Source organism: Mustela nivalis (genome assembly GCF_964662115.1).
Source record: "Mustela nivalis genome assembly, chromosome: 13".
NCBI classification, from domain to species: Eukaryota; Metazoa; Chordata; class Mammalia; order Carnivora; family Mustelidae; genus Mustela; species Mustela nivalis.
The window spans coordinates 63887848-63900181 of record NC_139032.1 but is presented as its reverse complement, the minus strand read 5'-3'; the positions used below and the strand labels follow the sequence as shown (position 1 = coordinate 63900181).

Genomic DNA, 12334 nt, shown 5'->3' with positions numbered 1-12334 from the left:
AAAGCAGAGCTTTGATGTACTGAAAAACCCCTCTATTTTCCCACCCCGGCCAAGCTTCTGAATTCCATGGCTCATGCATTAGGACTAGCTGATGGTGATATTCTGACATAGACCTGACAAAGTTTTGGGGTTACCAAAGTTAACGATGCATATTTTCAGCTTCCTGCTTTAAGTCTTAATTTCCAAAAAAAAAAAAAAAAAAACACAAAAAACAAAAAACAAACAAAAAGTGTTAAAGTTTTATGGAAGAAAATGTGACAACTGGGCATTTAAAAGCTTGACATTTAAGTTGTTCTGAGGGCTGCTCATCATATATGTGTAATAAATAGTGAGTAATAGTAGCTACAATGTCCTTAGTCCTTATTATGTTCTAAACTCTCTATTAATGGCAAGTAATTTATTTATTCCTTACAAAACCTCTTCCAGGGAAGGAAGATACTTTTATTATCTCCGTCTCCCAGATGAGAGAGCTGAGTCTTCAAACAGCAAAGGGCCCGGCCTGACATTGCAATGCCAGTGAAAGGCAGAGCTGGGGCTAGAACCCAGCTCCATCTGTCTCCACAGCCCAAGCCATTAGCCCACCACAGGATCTCGCCTGCATAGCAGTGAAAGATAATTAGAGCATTTAGGAATCAGAGCATTGCTTATGCTCTCACCACGAAGAAAAAAATCATCAGTTAATATAAAAAAAGAGCTCCTGCCTTGATTGAAGTTGGCAGGTAAAATTCAGCTATTTTGGTACTCATTTCTTAAGGTTCAAGATGGCTAGAAGGGAAACTAAAAAATGAATCGCTGCCAGTCTGTTTACAGAAAAACACCCTCCCTGGGTAAGGAAGGCACCCTCTCATCTCAACGTTAGGGTCAGGCTATTGCTTAACTTCAGAGTCTTAGTAAAGTGGGACAGTATCAGGCCAGGGAGGAGAAGGTAGACCTTGGGGAGTGGTTAGAAAGGCAGGGAGGGGAGTAAGGATGGGGAGACAGTCTCAGCAGCAGCTTGTGGTGGGAATATTTACATAAAGCATGAGTCTCAATTTGCTAGGGATTCGTTGCTCAAACCAGTGTTTGTGAAGTGAGTACCCTTGATTCCTCTTCCAGATGTGAGGGCTGTTTGGTGGTGCCCTCCGAGGCTGTAGCCTTGTCTTCCCAGGTTGGAAGCAGCGTTGCCTTCCAAAGCTGGAAACCAGCCTGTCATCCCAGCGTCTCCAATCACTGGGGGACCCTGGAGAAGTCAGTTAACCTCAATGGACCCTTTTCTCATCTAAAAGAAATAAGACAATTGACTAGACTCTCCCTTCCAGCAATTGTGTGAGTCAAGGAGAATTTACAGCTGTTGCCATTCATTAAGTTCGAATTAAGTCACCTAATTATTTTATCTCTTGTTAGATAGAAGGTAAGCTCCTGGAAAACACATGGTGGTAGGTGGTCCCTGGAAGAAGCTCAGAAAATATGTGCTCATTGACCATATCTACAAAATATACATGGGGACAAATGGCCAAAGAACCGTAGCATATGTCAGCGGAGCCCTATTTTAGGATAGAAAGCAGCTCTCACCCTTCTCATACAACAGTAATATTTACCAGACGCTTATTACCCTAAAAATCGCTTTCATTTGAAATTGTAACTCAAAGTAAATGGTAAGATAGTATGTAAAGTATAATCTCACCATGAAAAAGAAAAAAAGAACAACATATGTAAATGTTAATGAACCAAAAAGGTCGGAGGCTCATACACAAAGCAATTGACAGTGGTTTTCTACGGAAGAGTTTGGAGCAGAAACAGGACTGACTTTTACTTTCTACTCCCCGTACTTCATTACATGCATTTTCTATCACACTGTGGTACCTATACCATTGTTGAGGGGTTTGATGGCTAAAATACTCTAATTGTTCCAAACTAGTCTGGCCAGGAATTGCTTGTCTGACATGTTACCTGTCAGCCTATATATAAAAAAACGAAACCCAAAAGATTTTCTCAAACCTAAAGATACTGCCTTGCTTTTTACACTGCAGGGGCAAGGGGGAACCACACAGAGATAATGTTTTCTCCAGTTAATACAAGTGTGAATGAAATGGTCTTACTTTTTTTTTTTTCTTTCAGTTTCTGTGACCCCCAGGAGAGAAGGCTGTGGGCTGGTTATTAGAGCATTTGAGTGTGTGGGTTTGCCTGGAAGCAACAGCTCGCAAAGGCTGAAGATGGGACTAATGATAAAGCCTGCTCAGCTGCTAGAGCTCTGGGCTCAACAGCATTGCTCTCGACCAGATTTTATTTCTTGTTAATTAGATCCGATTTCACTTGATTATGGATTTCATTGAATTTAAAAGGTTGGGAGTGGGGGGTCACTTCTCCCTGCTATTCATCAGAAACATCCATAAAAAGAGCACCCGGAAACCCTTGACCATCAGCCGTGCAAATCCATTACCCCTCATTGTGATGGATTTGCTCCAGTAATTATGATCACCTTTTCTTCAGTCTGTGTCTGTGAGCATTTCTAGAACACTTGATGCCATAATGCCCAAAGAAAAAGCCCTTTCTGACATAATGGAGGCAAGATAAAATATGTGCTTTCACGTCATGGAAAAATTTATGACATTCACACAAAGAGGGGTATTTATTTCCTATGTGTATGCTTCTCTGCTTTCTGCTGTTATTGATGAATGGGAAAAGATAAATGAAGCAAAGAAGGTGGGAATAATGGCAGGGAGGGGGGCTGACTGCTGACTTTCCATCTAGTGGACTCAGACAAGCTGCTGACACCCTGTACCTAGGGCTCTGAGGGCATCAGAAGGTGATGGGGTGATCTGTCACCCCTATCCTTTGAGAGTCAGAAGGATGAAGGGGGATGAGCACAGGCCTTGAACTCAGACCGAGGTGGGAATCCAGCTCTAGCTTTGAAAGCTTGGGAGAGCTAACTGACCTTTGTTCAGCTGTCGAATGAGATATTAATGTCTGTTCCCACATGCTGGAGAAATTAAGGAAATAATATGCAAGCCTCTTCTACACTCCATAATAATGCTGTGGATGGTGTGTAGTAGATGCCCCCTCAAAATTCCCTCCCTTTTACTTTTCTTCTCATCTCTATTAACAGTCCTTTTCCTTCCTTTCCTAATTTTTTGGTAGAAATAGCCAAGGTTTTTTTGTTTGTTTGTTTTAAATTTCTGGCCACAAATCTTCAAAACAGGCCAGCAGTAACACAAGTCCAAACCAGCCAAGTTGGTGGGTAGAATAATTTTCTCTTTTTTCCATCTTAGGTCTTCAAAAAACTCAAATATACAGACATAAAAATTTACAGATGAAGATTATCTTTACACTGTCCTTAGACCTGAGATAGATAGATTATAGGTAGACAGAGCTTTTATTCAACTTCGTTTTTTTCTTTTGGCCTTGCTTTATACTGTGAATGTAATGATAACTAATTAGCAGAGCAGCCAGGTAATGAAATATTTATTAACAGCTCCCACCACTATGTTGAATGGTGTTTCCTTTGATATTTCTAATTTGGGTCTATGTCATACGTAGTGTAACTGCATTCTTACACTAGTGTTGGGAGGCTATGAAATATTCTCCCTCTTACTTTGCGGAAGGGCACAGCTGGAACCAGAGTGAGGCCAATGGGGCACTTGCATTGGAGGCAAATTGAGAAAGGAGCCAAAAGAAATTCAGCAATCAAGATAAACAATATTTTAATGTAAATTTTTTTAAAAAATCAAAATTATTGCCAAAAATCCATGATGAACAAAATGTCAACATTTTAAACAAAGAGGGGAATTAACCATGTGTTTGCATAACCCTTCCTCCTTCAGCTCACCCTGATCCAGGCCTTGGGTAGAGCCTACATCTGAAATCAGTAACTGGCATCTGGTCCCAGTCCTCACATTACTTGGTTACATGCTCTCAGATGAGTCACTGAACCTTTCTGGTTCTCAGTCTCCACATCTTGCTTCAGTTAGAAGTCTTATTAGAAATCTTCCAGCCACCCTGTGCACTTGCAAAGTCTATGATTTTCTACAATGTGAAGCTGCATTATTAGAACATCAGTGATGACTCAAAAGGACAAGATTCATTCACTGAGCCAACCATTCAACACACGGTGTTTACTGAGAAGTTACTATGTGACAATTGTTCTGTGAGGTGTTGAAAATACAAAGTTAAGGACTACAGAAACACACAGAAAGAAAAGCCAACCCTAGTTAAAAGGCCAGGACAATCTTCCCCAGGAAGACACTTTGGCCTAAAGGACTAAAGGAGTCAGGGAAGGCAAGAATGGAGTTCCACAAATGGAGAACAGCATGACCAAAGACCCAGAGGCAACAAAATTCTCAGTTGGGAACCTCAGTAAGTGTAGTATGGGCGGTACTTAGTATAAGTGGGGTAGATGAAACAAACAAGCAAAACCAGTCTTTGATTACAGAACAGTAACGAAAGTATTTGGAGAGTATAAGGCAAAGAGCACTGGGTCATGGTCAGACCTGGGTTCCACTCACTACTCTGTTGCCAATTAGCTAGATGGTAGGGCTTCCATTTCCACTGGAATGTGATTTTAGAACATACCGCACACTTAGCCAATAAGATGGAAGGCTCTCACTTCCCAAGAAGTATTGCAAATCTCACATCTGAGATACTGAGAGTTTATGTCCTTCAGTACTGGAGATGTGCTATAATTAATACACGTAGTCACTTCCCTGCAAACAATTTGCTCAACAGCTAAGTAGCTGCTCTGTGACACCTATGAGCCTGGAGAATGCCAGGACCAGCCTCAGGCAAACAAACTTGCACCTTCCCCAGAAAGGCACGAGAAGGAGGCAACAAGGCAAATGTGTTAAGCAGACACACCCAGCACTTAGCCACGCCACTTAGGCGTATGATGGTGGTGCCGCTTTGCCCCTGCCATATTTGTGTGCTGATTTAATTCCTACAGTTGGGAAGACAGGATGAGAGCCAGCTTTTTATAACCAACCAAATTAATTTTTTTAAATGAACACCAAAGCACACAATCATGGGGGTCCTGAGCATAACGTCAGAACTTTCTGTCTGGGACCTCACTGTTGTCACACAGAATACCTACCATATAATGAGCACTTACTCTGTGCTGAGCTTTCCATATATTAACCAGTTGTCACAGGTCTAGCTGATGGGATAAGATGGTTATCACCTTATTACAGCCAAGAGTAATTTGAAGCAGAGAGAAGTAAACCATGTGCCCAAAGTTGCACAGCTGAGTGGTGGAGCCAAAATTCAAATACAGTCTGTGTCACTCCAGAGTCTGTGCTCTTGGCCACCATACTGTCTGAACAAGGTTCATCATCCTGTATGCCCAAGTGACACCCTTAGAGTACGGCACTCAGAGGCTCCTTGAATTTCCAGGACACTCAAGGATCTGGCTGTAGCAAGCACCTTAGTTATTTAGTTATGGGAAAGAGGAGCACACTCCACATCTTTTCTCAAATCCACCCTTTTATGCTCTTGCAAAGAGGTGTCCGTCCGCCTCTGTCTCCTCTCTCTTGCTCTCAATTCCCACACCTTTTGTTCCCCTGAGACACGTGCTCTCTCCACCAGCTCCCCCTTGATAAAAACTGTTAGGAGTTTCACTGTACCTTCTTCTCCCTATGGCCCCGTAACTCTTCCCCCACCAGACTTCATAAATGATTGATGGGTTCGCCTTGCCTGGATTTTCTTACCTCCCATTTCCCACTCAACCCCTGGAAATACGGCTTCTGAGCAAACTGCTGTACAAACGCTGCTTTCCTAATGGTCACAGTGAACCCCTTTTCACTGTCTTTTTTCAGTGCCCTATTTTCAATCTTTTCAACTTCTCCGTATTTAAAATCAACCTGGTAATCTACACACTTGACAAGGAGAGACAGTTGACAGGATTATTAAAATTGAGATCTGATTCTGCCACTTACTGTCTTGCTAACTTGAGACAAGCTATTGGAACTTTCTTTGATACATGTTGCTCTCCCACATCCCAAAATTTTGCTAAATGCTGAGATTTAGTTTTTTGCTCTGTGAACTCCTGCTCTCTCCATCTCCCCTTAATAAGAGCAATAGTTGCCATTTACTGTGAAACCACTCCACCCTGGGATCTGTACTATGCGCTTTCCAAAACGAGTCAGTTGTCACCTCAGAATCAATGTCCACAACATGGTGTTGAGCCTTTCACTTTTCTGAGCTAACTTTCCTCCCCGCTGCTCTGCTGCCACCCATCCAAAGGTCAAACCCAAAATGCTATCTTTGACACTTGGTCTCTTTCATCTTCTGTAGTCAACCTGAAAAGAAATTCTCATGTTTCTTATCTGTTCTGACATCTCCTGTGGGATTTTAAGACTGGAACTCAAGATGGGAACTGCTTGGAAGTTTTCAGATTGGAACTGATTTGGTTTGGTTCAGTAAGGAACCCAGTTCCCAGGACTGCGTGGTTGGAACATGGGTTGTCTGGCCCTCATTCCAGGATGCCAAGATACCATGAGCTCTTCAAATGAGACGCTGTGGCTTACAAACTCCCTACCTCCAGACTCTCTTGAAAGTTTGAGCAAAGCACATGAAATCAGGATATTCTGACGAGGGGGAAAGAAAGAGGAATTCACATTTATTGCCAGCCTGCTATCAATCAGGAACCGTGCTAAGTGCTGTTGCTTCCACAATGGGCTGATGATAATTTTTAAATATAAAAAGTGTGATGCCACAATGATGCTTCTTATTGGCACTTCATAGGAAAGCTCTTCATAGAGGTAGTTCCCCCTGGATCATTTCATCACTGACCTCCCAAGGGTGATCACCCTGGAGAAATGAAGTCATGATTTAGCTCCTACTATTCTAGCGGAGAGATCGTCACCTCGTGACTGGATTTCCCAATCACTGATTTAGTCTTTGATTCAACAAATATCTATTGAGTTCCTGCTCTGTACCAAGACCATGATGAAGGCTGGAGATTCAGCTTCAAAATACAGGAAGTAGAACCACACAAGTGAATGCTGAGGAAGAAGGAGGTAGGATGGGGCACAGGCAGGAGGCCCTTCTTAGATGAGCAGGCTTTCCTTTTTCCCCTCGTTTCCCAGACACATCTCTTCCTCTCCATGCTACTGCCACCATCCTCATCATTTCACACCTACATTTCCACAATAAGCTCCCTGCCTTCCTTCTCCCCACCTCCAATCCATCGTCCACACTGGGGTCGCAGTCATCTTTCTTGAATGCAAATCTGATCATGTCTCAAACTTTCATTCAAACTCTTTCCAAGTCTTCTGGATAAAGCTCTTTTGCTTGGGATATTTCCATTCACACTTGACCTCTGCCATGATAGTTAGTTATTCCATGGGGCTAAGAACCTACTTTTCTCACTGTAGCCACACAAAACTGCTTCCAGTTCTTATGCAGTTGTTTTTTTGTTTTGTTTTGTTTTTGTTTTGTTTTGTTTTTTTGGCTGGAAAGCCCTCCTCTTCTCCTTGTCCTTCAAGACTCCTCTCACCTCAACCTCCCTAAGAAAGCTTCTTGATCTTCTCACCCTCCTTTAGGTGGATGCCCTCCCTTCATGCTTTTACAGCATCCTGGGCATATCTCTATGCAAATGCAAACTCCACAATATTAGTTGTCAATTAATGTTACCCAGTTGCTGTTCACCTCTGTATCTATACTCCAGCACCCTGTGTTCTAGCCACACGGGATGGCTTACCCTACCTCATTGAACACTTTCACACATTTCCTCTGCTTGGACTGTCCTTTCTATCCTTCCCTACCTGGTAAAAGACTATTCATTTTTCAAGAGTATCTCAAAGCCCCAGGGGAAGAAAAACACACAAACCATGTTTGTACTACTGACCTTTGATTTAACCTATAATTATAACAGTTAAACAGACTGCACCATAGTTAGGTAAATACCCATTTCCCCCACCTTGAAAGCCACTTACTTATGGGTTTTTTGTTGTTGTTGTTCTCCCCCAGCCTCCAACACATAATAAGTGCTGATGTGTGTTTTCTGAATGTTGAGAAAAGCCAAGAAAGACGTTGGAGTATATAGAATACATGTTATAAACTCACTGTGCAGTACAGAGCTATCCTACTCTCTAATTATTTCCTGTGTGTTAATCTTGTATCTACAACTAGATCATAAAATCTTTGAGGCCCAGAACTATGTTACCTATTTTTATATGACTTCCAATGCTAACTGTGGGATAAATACTTAAATACTTAAATACTCAGTAAATAGACTCTGAACATAATGCAAATGTAGGAAGAGGAAATATGTCATAAAGAGAGAAAACAGAGTTCTACTAAAAAGCAAAAAAATAAAATAAAATAAAATAAAATCTTTCCTTGTTAAGTTTTACAAAACAAATGATGAGAATTTCACCATGAAATAAAAAGGACAAACGCTGATAATTATATTTAAGCCCCCTCATACCAATATCAACTTGAAAATATATGTGGAAAGGTCTTCACTAGTTTTTTTAAAAAAGAAAAAAACCTTTCAGATTTCTATCTTACTAGATGCTTTTAAAAAGAATAAAAACTGTATTATGGAGTGTACTATATTATACATCCAAAACTAATATTATGCTGTGTGTTAACTAACTGGAATTTGAATAAAAACTTTAAAAAATCATATAAATTAAGCTGTTTTAATAATACGCATTCCTTTCCCAGTCCTCCTCCCCTTCTTTTTTTTTTTTTTTTTTTTTTTCTTTCCCAAAAACTTTTTCACCTTTGGCTATGTTGACTTGTGAGTCAAAGTCTTCTTTATCTGTGACCTTTCTCAATTAGCTTCATGTATATTATGCTCTTTCCCGCCTCAAAGAGGTTACAAAATGTTAAAAATTAAAATTTAAAAAGGTCCCCAGAGCAGCAAAGAGAGGTTCTCTACCTATCATCTTAAAATGAAGGAAACGCTCTGACAACCCATAGCCACAAGTTCTGGATCTGAGCTTCTAGTGTTTTCTTCCGTCAGCATCAGCTTGGTTTCCAGGTTCCCCACACTCCCCTCTTCCAAGGTCCTGAGATACAGAAAAGCCAAAGATATACCTGTCTGCACATCCCAGAGAACAAAACGGTCAAGATGGAGAAACTTTGGCACATGGCACTCTCTAGAGTTAAAGAACTAATTTGTAACTGTATTAAAGGTTAGCCCAGGAATAATCAAGTCTTTTCTACCCCAGATGTGACATTCCAGAAATCTCCATATTAGAGTCCCATCCACGAATAAAAGCCACCACACAGAAGTAGAAGGGGTATATGAATTCAGTGAAACCTGCAGGGTACTTTGCCTCACACTCAACCTCCTCCTGCCTAATCAGCTTCTAGTCACTCCTATCCTAAATGGCCACCGTCTGTCCCTCTTCCAGTCCCCTTTGTCCCAGTCCTGGACTCCTCAAACGTTGACTCAGTCTCTGCTGTTTCAAAGAGCCATTAGATTCGAGGCGATTCCCAGGTGCCGGGAGGCGCTCCGCACTCTGAGGCCCCGCCCCAATGGGGCTGGCATTTTAGGAAATCCTTTCCTGGGGACCTCTTCCCTGGGACCTAGGAGATATTCAGAACGGTGCCTGCCCACCACCTAGATACCTAGATGCAAAGAGTCCCTCCCGCGAAAGAGGTTAAAAGGGAAAACAATATCCCCACAAAGAAAAATAACCCAGAATCCTCCACATATTCCACCTGTGTGTGTCATAAAACCCCAGGGCAAAAATAAAGCCCCAGCTTCTCCCAGCTGCAGCCACCGCCACAGCAGCCCCAACCCAGCTCCCAGTGCTGCCGCCTTGGTGTGCGGGAAGACAGCACCTTCTCGGGGGAGGAGAGATCCCGGCGCCCAACGTTTCCAGGAGGTGATTATGGGAAGCCTTTCAGTAACTCATCATTCATCCCCGCACTGACCCGAGCCTCACCCCGACGCCTCAGGCACTAGCGCTGAATGAGAAAGCCAAAAGCTGCCCTTCCAATTCTCCAGGTGACACCCCCCAGACACACACACACACACACACACACACACACACACACACACACTACGACGCGCCTAGGGTGTGCAGTTGGGGCGGGATGACAGGTGCCCACGCCTGAGGGGAAATCAAAGGCGACGCTTTCAGCCCGGGTGAGAATCCCAAACCCCTGCCCGGGCGGGAGGACTTGGCACCAGCTACCTGCAGGGCGCCCCCGCCCGCACGCCGGCTCCCGTCGCAGCCCCGAATGCAGCCAGGAGGGTGGAACCGGACGGAGGGAGCCTCCACGCCCCCTTTGTCTCCACGTTTCCCAAATGACAGGGAAGGAAAGTTTACGAGCAGGGAGGGTGTAGCTTTCTGCTGGGTCCATCTGACACCTCGCAGGAGGCGACCCTCCCTGGGATCGCCCTCTCCCCCTGCATCGCCCGGGCGCCGCCTTCATCTGCACCTGGAAACCCGCAAGCTGGGTTTGGGCCACCTGCTCCGCCGCGTCCGGCCGAGAGCCTGCCCACCCCTCCAGCTGCCCGGGTGTCCCGGAGCCGCCCGCGGTTGCGGGAGCCCCACTCACCTCTGGTGGCGGAGCGTCCTCCCGCGCGCCCTACTGGGTCGTCGGGCTGCCGGGGGCGAGGTGCATTCACGCGGCGGCCGGAGACTCGCTCCCCAGGCTCTGCTGCATTCCGCCTGCGTGGGAGAGCGAGCCGGCGAGCGCGCGGCGCGGGCGTGTACGAGAGTGTGTTTGTGCGAGTGTGTGTATATGTGAGTGCGGGTGTGTGTGAGTGTGTGTGCGCGCGCGCGCGTGGGGCGGGTGCGGGGGGAGGCGCGGGATCACAGATCCCTGTCGGCGCACATCCCGCGCTCTGGCTGCTCCTCCGCCTCCTCTTCGCGCTGCCGCTAGCACAGGGTCCAGGTTTCAGGAGCTCCTGTTTGTTTAATGAAAGGAAGGAGCAAAAGGCTGGCGGGGAGGGGGGAGCGGGGGGGGGGGAGGCGGGGAGAGCGCCAGGCTGCGCATGCTCAGAGAGGGACACCGAGCGCTCACTCCGGAGCGCTGGCAGAGGGAGGAGGGCGAGCTGCGGGTTGAGGCTGGCAAGACTGCGCCCACCCAGTAGCAAGGGGTTCGGCCGGGTTCCCGGAAGGCAGCAGGGAGACCCACCCGCAAAGGTGCGCCCTGCGCGGGGACTCCCTGCGCCTGCGGTGCGGGAAGCCGGTGATGGGATCCCGACCCATGCTAGGAGACCGCTTCGGCTGCGAGTCTGGGTAACGCCGGGTTCTCCTCTGGGTGTATTTGTAGCGCTTGCGCCGGGATTCCTGGCCGCGATCTCTTGCCTCTGTGCTGCGGGGGCCCGTGGTGGTCTCCCCCGGTCCGGAAGGAATCACAGGCAGCAGGTCGTACTTAAACTGAAATGAGTTTCCTGGTCTGTGCCTCTTTCTTCCCCTCTCAACTTCCACTCTGTGAAGAGCTGAAAAAGGCAACTGTCTATTTGAGTCCCAAAACAGGTTTGATGGGGCGAGGGCGGGGAAGGTACACAGAACCCCTCTTTCAAAGAACAAAGCAGGAGTAGAAGGAAGAGGAGTCTCCTAGGGCTCCATATTCAGCCTCTTTTGATGACAAGGTTAGATGGGGGAGACATTTGCCCTATTCAAGAAGGCCAAAAGAACAATAGATCCATTGTCCCCCTTGCCTACAGTGCCAAAGCAGTTCTTCCTGAGTGGGGATTCTGGCTGCTTGGTAGAGTGGAAGAACTGTCAAGACGAAGAGAGTCCAGTGGGAGAACCTGAGCCCGCATTGGCGATGACACAGTAACCTGAGGCCGCAGGAGAGGCTAGCTGAGAGGCTTCACCAGTGGAGTGGAAACTCTTTGGTGAGATTGTTCTAAGAGCAAAACAAGCCAGTGGTTAGGACCCATTGAAGAGCCTCTATCTGCAACCTCCTTTCTGTTTCACCCTGTTTTCCCCTCCATTTCCTCTCCAACAGAAGAAAAGACATCCCAAGTCGGGAACTCCTTGTAAATATATTATTATGTTCTGTTTATTCGTTTTTGGTCCCTCCAGAGAAGGACTGCCTCTTGATCATCCCAGCTCTGGAGAGACAGAAGACAGTCTACTCTGTGCAAATCTTTTCCAAGCTTTCATTAAAGATCACCTCTGAGCATTTCTATGCAGTGCGAGCGAGCAGATGCCTACTTGCTGAACTCTGACCCCTATCCCATTCATCTTCCCCATAATAATGCCAAGTGACACTAGAACAGCAGGACAATTAGACCTAACCCTAGAGCACACCCGGAGGAGAGAAAACAGCATGTCAAGATACCACCAACAAAAGCAAAGTTTAGGAGAAAAGACACGAAGGAAGGAAGGGAGGGGACAAGAGAAAGAGAAAGCTCTTTAAAAGCAAAAGTGCACTGTTAGTGGCT

General features: G+C 45.5%; 1 protein-coding gene and 1 long non-coding RNA gene across 2 annotated transcripts in view; one reads left to right on the top strand and one right to left on the bottom strand.

The window, feature by feature from the left end:
* Nucleotides 1-10857, bottom strand: part of PLPPR1 (phospholipid phosphatase related 1) — a 254231-nt gene extending 243374 nt beyond the window's left edge. Inside the window, exon 1 of the mRNA XM_082696793.1 lies at nt 10492-10857. The gene's annotated coding sequence lies outside the window, so the exon portion shown is untranslated. The remainder of the gene's footprint in view (nt 1-10491) is intronic.
* A 92-nt stretch (nt 10858-10949) lies between these two features.
* On the top strand, nt 10950-12086 carry LOC309847061. The gene is made up of 2 exons (XR_014302282.1): nt 10950-11081; nt 11609-12086. It is a non-coding gene; the product is annotated as an uncharacterized lncRNA (long non-coding RNA).
* Nucleotides 12087-12334: the final 248 nt, after the last annotated feature.